The sequence below is a fragment of the Pristiophorus japonicus genome, chromosome 4 (genome assembly GCF_044704955.1).
Source record: "Pristiophorus japonicus isolate sPriJap1 chromosome 4, sPriJap1.hap1, whole genome shotgun sequence".
Lineage (NCBI taxonomy): Eukaryota > Metazoa > Chordata > Chondrichthyes > Pristiophoridae > Pristiophorus > Pristiophorus japonicus.
Window position 1 is genome coordinate 250028008 of NC_091980.1, and position 8906 is coordinate 250036913.

Below are 8906 nucleotides of genomic sequence, written 5' to 3' on the forward strand. Positions count from 1 at the left end.
ACCCTCAATCTGTATTACAAATTCAACCATGCTGTGATCACTCATTCCGAGAGGATCTTTTACTGGGAGATCGTTTATTGTTCCTGTCTCATTACACAGGACCAGATCAAAGATAGCTTGCTCCCTTGTAGGTTCTGTAACATACTGTTCTAAGAAACAATACCGTATGCATTCTATGAATTCCTCCTCCAGGCTACCCCGTGCGATTTGATTTGACCAATCGATATGTAGGTTAAAATCCCCCATGATTACTGCCATTTCATGCACAATACCCCCAGGTCCCGCTGTACTGCAGCACTTTACAATCTTTCTCCATTTAGAAACATAGAAACATAGAAAATAGGTGCAGGAACAGGCCTTTCAAGCCTGCACCGCCATTCAATATGATCATGGCTGATAATGCAACCTCAGCACCCCATCCCTGCCTTCTCTCCATACCCCCTGATCTCTTTAGCCATAAGGGCCACATCTAACTCCCTTTTGAATATGTCCAACCAACTGGACTCAATAACTTTCTGTGGCAGAGAATTCCACAGGTTCACAACTCTCTGGGTGAAAAAGTTTCTCCGCATCTCGGTCCTATATGGCTTACCCCTTCTCTTTAAGTATGTAGAGGGCCAACAAAGACCCAGAAAGACTATAATGGTCCATCTGGCCAATCTCAATTTCTAGGAAAGATTATAGCCAATAAATACCTCTCATATCCTTCTGACGAATATTTCCCCACATACTTACCAAACTGGCTCTTGAATTTACTGATACAACAGGCTTACTTCCTGCAATGGAACTCCATTCACACATTCACCACAATAATACAATGCAATAATAGCCAGATAATCATTTTTAGTGCTGTTGTATGAGGGATAAATATTGGCCCGGACACTGGGAAGATGATATAGTGCCAGGGCATCTTTTATATCCAACTGAGAGAGCAGATGGGCCGTGGTTTAACATTTCCAACATGTGGCACTCCCTCCACTGGGAGGGTCAGCCTAGAATTTTGTCCTTCAAATCTCTGAGGTGGGACTTGACCCCACAACCAGTGAGTTCAGAGGTCAGAGTGCGACCCACTAAGCCACAGCATGATGGAGAATCGTAGCGACAGGGAATAGATGGGCAGAATGATGGAGGGTCACCTCAGCATATTCCGGGCACGGGATGGGGGAGGGTTCTTGCCACCTACTGTTAGCAGTCTGGGCAATGTAATCTTTAGATTTCTCCCAATGGAGGGACGTGCTTTGTGTGCACGCTGTACTCAGACCAGTTGTTATGTGATAGACCCGTTGGTAGCCAGGACATTCCATCATCCGTTAAATAAAAAGCCAAGAAAAAAAACTCGAGCGATTATTGTACAAGTTTATTTTAATTCTCTGCATTTGGTGCTGTATCTGAAGTGTGTTCAGGCCCTCAGTACCCACAGTGCCTGTCTGGAACCACCCTGGGCAGGCTGTGACCCATGTATTGTCTCTCCCTGTGAGCCCCTCAGGAAGGCAGAGGGAAAGACTGAACCCAGAAATCAGTGGAGTAAATCCTGAGAGTAGACAATAGGTCGATGAGTATCTGACGAGAGAGCTGAACGTTTCAGGTATGGACTCAGGGTCAACCTCCAGCTTCTAACGTGCCTATTTGCATCTTACAGGAAAATCTGCTTTGCTCCCACTGCCCATCAATCAGTCTAATTGGCATTAACGGTCGCACCACACTGTCTCCTACTTATAGTTTAGATCAAACTTGGAGGCAGAAATGCAATAACCTGGAGTCATTTGAGGGTTATGGAGAATGCCCTCAAATCCACCATGTTATGGGAAGAAGTTTGATTCCAGACTAAACAGCATGTGGAGAACTTCACTACAACTCAATTTAATAGGGCAGCAAATGTGACTGTTTATATTATCCCTCCCAGTGTTAGGGGGCACGGCCTTTGCACACACTTGGTTAGAGAACAGAGAAGTGCAGTGGTCACAGGTCCCTACCTGAAGCCCAGAGCCCTGTACAAGAGTCTTCAACCCAGGGCTGGAGCTGTTGTTTCAAATCAACTGACTTCCAGCCAAACTGGAATTTGAAGCCGGTGTGGGAAATAGTCGTCATAGCCACAGAACAAAGGGAGCCAATGGAATAGCTTGGACCCATCACCGAGGTGCAGCAGTATCTCAGGTCAGACCCGTCATGTATCCTACATGTTTATTGCTGGTACTATTACATATGATGTACCACCAGAGGGCACTACAGTGGGAGACTTGTAGGTTACCTGTACAGTTGTGCCTGGCCGAGTATAAAAGGCAGGCCACCAGGTGTGATCCTCATTCTTGAGTTACCAATAAATGACTAAGGTCGCTACAGTTCAAGTACAGCACTGCCTCATGGAGTCATTGACGCCCTGCTGGACCACATGATCCACCCCGACCAGTCCTACATGGTTCTGGGCCGGACAATCCACGATAACATCCATCTGGTCCGGGACCTCATCCATCATTCCCAGGAGGCTGGTCTGTCGGTCGCCTTCCTATCTCTCGACCAAGAGAAGGCATTCGACAGGGTGCATCACGACTATCTGTTGGGAACTCTGCGCGCTTTCGGGATCGGGATGCACTTCGTCGCCCGGATCCGACTTTTGTACGCCGCCGCGGAGTGTCTGATTAAGGTTAACGGGTCTTTGATGGCGCCCCTTCGCTTTGGAAGAGGGGTGCGCCAGGGATGCCCCATGTTCGGCCAGGTTTATGCCATTTGCGTGGAGCCTTTCCTGCGCCTCCTGCGGACGAGGTTGACGGGACTGGCTCTGCAAGGGCCGGGCGTGGAGGTCGTCCTCTCCGTTGACCTGCGGAGGATGCGTGAATGCTAGGAGATTTACTCGGCCGCATCCTCCGCCAGGATCAACTGGGAGAAATGTTCCGGACTCCTGGTGGGTCAGTGGCGGGTGGACTCCCTGCCGGAGGAGCTCAGGCCTTTTGCCTGGAGCACGACCCATCTCCTCTATCTGAGAGTCTACCTTAGCCCCGACGAGGAAGCCTGGCCGGCGAACTGGCAAGAGTTGAAGGCCAAGGTCGCCGCTCGCCTAGGGCGCTGGACAGGACTGCTCTGAGTGCTGTCCTACAGAGGTCGAGCGCTAGTCATAAACCAGCTGGTGGCCACCATGCTGTGGTACCGGCTGGTCATTTGGCCCCTCCCCCTGCGTTTGTCGCCAAGATACAAAAGAAGCTGGTGGACTTCTTCTGGAACAACAGGAAGCACTGGGTCTCTGCCGCAGTCTTGAGACTCCCACTTAGGGAGGGCGGTCAGTCGTTGGTGTGCGTCAGCACCCAGCTAGCGACTTTCCATCTTCAGACCCTGCAGAGATACCTTTACGTCGAGCCCCCTCCTTGGTGGCATGCGCTGGCGACGTATTTCTTCCGCCAGCAGCACAGCCTCAACTACGACACGCAGCTCCTGTTTGTGAGCTTGGGGGGCGTCAGGACCGCCGTCCAGGAGCTGCCTGTCTTTTACAAGGAACTCACCAGGGTCTGGAACAAAGTCTCCACCAAGCGCAGCTCTCCACCGGCTGGAGTGGCGGCTGTTCTGCAGGAGCCGCTGCTCAGGAATCTTTACGTCCATGACCGAGGTTTTAGGTGGCAGGCGGATGAGAGGGCTGTGGCTGGCGAGGTGACCAGGGTCAGAGACCTGCTCGATGGCGGAGGAGCGGGCTGAATGGCGCCAGACGTAGTGGCACGGCGCCTAAATTTGGCCGACGCCGCCGCGCGGCCGATGCCATCGACTCGCTAAAAACAGCACTGGGCCCTGACTCCGTTTGGTGTGTCAAGGAGGCTCAAGCATTGTGGGGAGATCCCATCCGAACTGACCACCGTCCGGACGGAATTCCTGATCGGCGCCAAACCCCGAAACCTCCCTCGGGAGTCGGCGTCTCACAACTTGAGCCGCCTCGGGGAAATTCCCTCCGTGCCTTTCAGTTCTGCGCGGAGGGGTTTCCTGTACGGGCTGCTCCTGCACACTCTCAACCTTGCCATCCTCGTCTGCCATCCGGACACGCCATGGCGTACCATCTTGCCGTCCGGAGGAGGCGGGGGTCCCTGATGGAGTGCACTCTATGCGGGAGTCCTCCCACTATTTATCGGGGACTTGGCCTGGAGGGTGGTGCACAGAGCAGTCCCGTGCAAGACATTTTTAAGCCGGTTCACGGGCTCCCAGGCCGCCTGCAATTTCTGCGGTCTGGAAGAGTCTGTGTTCCATGTTTTTACTGAATGTGCGAGGTTGCAGCACCTGTTCCATTATTTAAAGGGGCTGCTCCTCAATTTATGGCTGCACTTCAGTCCCACACTCCTGATCTTTGGGCACCCTGTGCAGAGGGGAGCGGATAGGTCCGAGGGCCTCCTCGTAGGACTGCTCCTGGGCACGGCCAAGGGTGCCATCAGCCGGTCCAGGCAGCGGGAGTCGAGGGGGTCATTCAGCCTGATTGCCTGCCTCTCTTCCGCGCCTACATCTGGGCCAGGGTATCCTTAGAGATGGAGCATGCGGTGTCCACCGGTACGCTCGCGGCCTTCCGCGAGAGGTGGGCTTTGGAGGGACTGGAGTGCATCATCACCCTCGGCAACCAAATTTTAATTTGATTTTATTTGTTTTAAAGTTTAATTTGTTTTCATTGCCGGGTTCTTAGTGTCCCCCTCCCCTTTTATAGGGGGCACTTGTAAAATATATGGTTTCAATGCCCGAAAAAAAAAATAAAAAAAAAACACAAAAAAAAAATAAAAGGTGCTGCAGGGTTAGTTGAGTGGTTTGGGATCATGGGGGATTGTGTAGGGAGGGCACTGGTCTCAGTGCTACTGATATTTGGTGACAGTTTGGAGGCCAGAGGTTTCCATGGAGAAGAGTAAAGGCCACCCCTGGCCCTCAGAGAGTCCCTCCTCCTGGGCCTCCCTTTGGTTCCCGTCTCCGTGAGTCTGAGGGGTGCAGTGTGTCCCCACTGCACACTGTGATGGTGCAGTGTGGGGAGCACAACCTGCTGGTCAGGGTACACATGGATTTATTTGGAACCAGGCACCTGATTAAAGCTGCTGACCTGATCCTGGGGACAGTAGTTTGTCGACCAACCGGGATCGACTCTCCGAATCGCACCGTCCTCTTTGACTATGGGCTCCATGAGTGTGGCAGCTCAGTGAAGGTAATGTGATTCTTCAACTCTTGCTCTAAGCTTGGTGTGTGGATCAGTCCCCACTCTTCACTCCAACTCTTGGTGAGAGGGCATGGATGAGGGGACTCCTGTCTCCTGCTTTTAAACCTCAAATTTGCTCTGGAATTCTGTATTGTGCTTTGCTTTAACTGGTCTTCCCTTGTCTCTCCATCCTGGTGATCTCACCGCTATTGTCCTTGAGCCTTCACTTGGGTTTGTCCAAACTTTTCCTTTTTTATACCTTGTGGATATTCAGCTCTGTTGCCCCCTTGATCGGGTTAACAGGGATTCAGTTTGATCTAATCTGGTTGATGAATACTTGGAATAAGAATTGAGATGCAATGCACTATAGAGGAACTGCACACTTACCCTGTAATTCGAATGTGAGTGAATTAAATGAGGCTTATAGCTAGTCTATTCAGTGCTCCAAATGAATGGTAACTTGTGGCATTAACTATCCATTGAAGCCATTCTTTGAGTCGGTTTGCCATTGAATGGGTTTCGATCTTGTACTTACAATCTCCTTGCATTAACTGCAGAGGCTGCACAACTTCTGACTACATGAGAACATCATAGGAGCAGGAGCAGCCCATACAGCCCCTTGAACCTGCTCTGCCATTCCATAAGATCAATGGTCCACTTCCCTTCCATATCCCAAAGTGCTGAAGAATTTATCGAGCCCCCTCTGGAATTTACTCTATAAGCATCCACATCCATCTTGGGTGGAGAATTTCAAAGCTTCACAACCCTCAATAAAGAAATCATTCCTCTTCTTAGTATTAAATGGCTGACCCCATCTCCTGAGACTGTGATTGCAAGTTCTAGACACACAGCCAGGAAAAACAAGCTCTCAGCATCGACCCTGTACTAAACTTATTTATTGAGATCACCCCTCATTTTTCACTCCAGAATAGAAAGTTCTCCATTTCAGACCAGAACTTCATTGCATAAAACTGAATTCCATTTCTTAACCTGATGTATTTCAGATAGCTGCAAATGTCCTTGTCTACATCACCCACCTGAACCATACCCCCAAGGCTCTTGGATCTGTCATTGTATGATCCAATGGAGCTGTCGTTCCCATTGAGTGCCGTTATTATAGGTAACCGTTGAGTGAATGAAAACTCGATCAAACGCATGTTCTTTGACATTGTCCCTTGTCTTTCCAGGAAGGGCAATGTGAGCAGTAACCCGATCAAGCCCACCTGGATCCCGTTCAGCTCCACCAAGTCTGGAGAAGGGCTTCTGTCATTCTCTCTGCGCCTAATGGCTGGTATGTGCTGGGTGGCTGGGGAGTGATTTCCTGTCACTCACTGGGAGTTGCAGCCACTGTCCCCAACCGTTGTCCTCTTGTCCTTCAGATGACTGGCTTACAGAGCGCACCTCGACTGTCTACTCACCTGGGCGACCTCATTCACATTGAGGCCTCTGTTTCAATGACCAACCACATGCCCCTGAAGCTCTACATTGACCGCTGTGTCAATACGTTGAGCCCAGACAAGGACTCCACCCTGAGTTACAGCTTCATTGACTACAATGGGTAAGGAGTTCTCTGCTTTCTCCAGCTGTTCCCATCTCCATGGCTTCATGTGATTCACTCCATGGCCTGTGTTTTAATCTTTCTTCAGTTGCCTCCTGGACAGCAAAGCTGAGGACTCCTTCTCAACCTTCGTTGCCAAGAGACGAGCGTGAGTTGGACAAGCTCCACTTTGATCTGGATGCGTTCCGCTTCTTTGGTGATGACCGTTCCTAGGTAAGAGGAAGCTGCCCATTGGGTTCTCCATGTTGGGAGGGACTCACTAACTAACGGCTGGTGTTGAATGTATCCCTCAGATTTTCCTCACCTGTCACCTGAAGGTTGCTGCACTAGATCAGAGAGATTCCATGAGCAAAGCTTGTACTTTCCAGAAGCTGCAGAATGTGTAAGTTCCCCCTCTCTCCCTTAGGATGTGTTGTGTGGAGAAGTGATGCCCAACCTGATTGTTGCACCGATTGTCTTGTTTAGCTGGGCCCCATTGGAAGGATCGAACAATGACGTTTGCGCCTCTTGTGATTTGGGCGACTGTGGCGCCATGAGGGAGTTGGGCTTTCCTTCCAGAGGAAGGAGGGACCTTGTACCTGAAGCTGGTAGGACATTGATTCTCTAGATGTTGGAGGTCCCCCTTTACCCTCTCTAACTGGAATGTTTGATATTGCAGGGAGTGATGCTGAATTGAAGTGGGAGGGTGAGGCCTCACTTGGACCCCTGGTCATTCTGGACACTGATGTGACTGACCTGGCAACTGAGTCCCTTAATGAGGTTGAGCAATGGAAGCAGGAGAGCTCTCCAGGGGGTGAGTGGGCCCACTGCTAGTTTCCATTTCCCCCTCAGTATTTCCTTGAGCCAATTCCTGCTGAACAGCATTGGACCATTACCTGGACGATCCATAATGGTAGATCATGAACCAAACCATCAAAAGACACTTTGACTACTGTATTGCCAGTCACCGGTATGAGTTCCTTAGTGTAAGTACGCAACTTGGCATTGACTGGACTCAGCTTAGACTTCACAGCCTCAGTGTCCCACAGCTTGTTGAATGTCCTTTGGCTCATTATTGACTGACTCACACCCGTGTCCAGCTCCATTGATACAGGCATGCCATTCAGCTTCACATTAATGGTTATCGGCTGGCTCTTTCCCAAGAGCGAATACAGACAATAAACTTCCTCCCCGGGTTGTGTATCCGAACCAGCACTGTACTGGTTATCATTAAAAATGTGATGAGCCCATAAATGAATGTGCCCATAACTGAGCATCCTTGCTCAGTTATGGGCACATTCTCCGAAGATGCCCCACTTTTGAACAGCCATTAAAGGCGTATTGTTTAAACCGACACTGATGAGGCCAATGATTGCCCCCACAACGCCAACAGGGTGAAGTCTGATTCGTACCAGTTGGCGGACTCTGAGCAGCGACAAGTTTCACATAAGCAGTCGAGTAGGCCCTGCCAGAAAACGACACAATCTTGTTTACAGTACCTGCCGTGGAGCTCTGACTCTTTGATGATATCTGCTTCAAATTATCATCAGTTGTCATGCATGCCTCGGCAGTCGCGATGGCCTTTCTCAAATCCAGCTTTTCTTCGGTCAATAACTTCCGAAGAATCACATCAGGGTTGATGCCTATCACTAAGAAATCTTGCAGCGTCTTCAACACGTTCCCGAACTTACACGGCTCAGCAAGACATGGTAGGTCAGCGATGAATCCCGACACATCCTGGCCCTCAGCATGAACATGCGTATAGAAGCGATAGCGTGAGATGATGATCCCGTCTTTTGGCTTTAGATGGTCACGCACCAAAACACACAAATCTTTGTACTCTTTGTCCGTTGGACTTAAAGGCGAGAGAAGGTTCTTCATAAGGCCCTAAATTTCCGAACCACAAACGGTGAGGAAAACCGCCCTGCGCCGAATTGCGTCAGCCTCTCCCTCCATTTTGTTGATCACAAAATACTGATCCAGGCGGTCGATAAAAGCCGCCCAATGCTCGCCCTCTGCAAATCTCTCCAGAATTCCAATAGTGTCCATTGTACATGCGAAGGTTCTTAAGTTACCTCGCCAAATATAATGACTCAAGAGTCTTGTTACTGTAAACGGCCTCAGGTGCAAACCTGACCCAACTTTATTCATGCCCAAAGTACCCACATGACACAGTACCCACGCTTATATACCAGTGACCGCGCACACGCACGTACAGCCTGATGACCT